The sequence below is a fragment of the Penaeus monodon genome, chromosome 15 (assembly GCF_015228065.2).
Source record: "Penaeus monodon isolate SGIC_2016 chromosome 15, NSTDA_Pmon_1, whole genome shotgun sequence".
NCBI lineage: Eukaryota > Metazoa > Arthropoda > Malacostraca > Decapoda > Penaeidae > Penaeus > Penaeus monodon.
Window position 1 is genome coordinate 32370303 of NC_051400.1, and position 357 is coordinate 32370659.

The window sequence follows — 357 nt, forward strand, 5'->3', positions numbered from 1 at the left end:
CATTTTCCCCATTTTTTATGCATTTTCCCTAGCAGCATGTAGTTGATGTTGCAAAATATCACAGGTACCAACCCTAATAGATGGGTAGGGCACAAGAGATACCCATGAAATTGGATAAAAAATAAATAAATTACTTATCATTACACAATTTATCAAGTCTACCCTAGGTTACACAGTAAGATAACATTTTTATATGCACATCATAAATGGTTCTGCAGCCTGTTTGGACCAGACCAAGCCATGGTGAAGTTTATAGCAAAGATATTGTAAAGGTAAATAAATAAGTCAAGTATTACATATAAGGGTAATTCTTTACAGTACAGATGAACTCATCAGAGTAAGTTACCAATTCTAAAT

The 357-nt window shown here is 33.1% G+C and overlaps 1 protein-coding gene across 1 annotated transcript in view; it reads right to left on the reverse strand.

Annotated features, from left to right (window-relative positions):
- LOC119581951 (dedicator of cytokinesis protein 7-like) overlaps positions 1-357 on the reverse strand; it is a gene marked incomplete in the record, with an annotated part of 118380 nt that overhangs the window by 116270 nt on the left and 1753 nt on the right.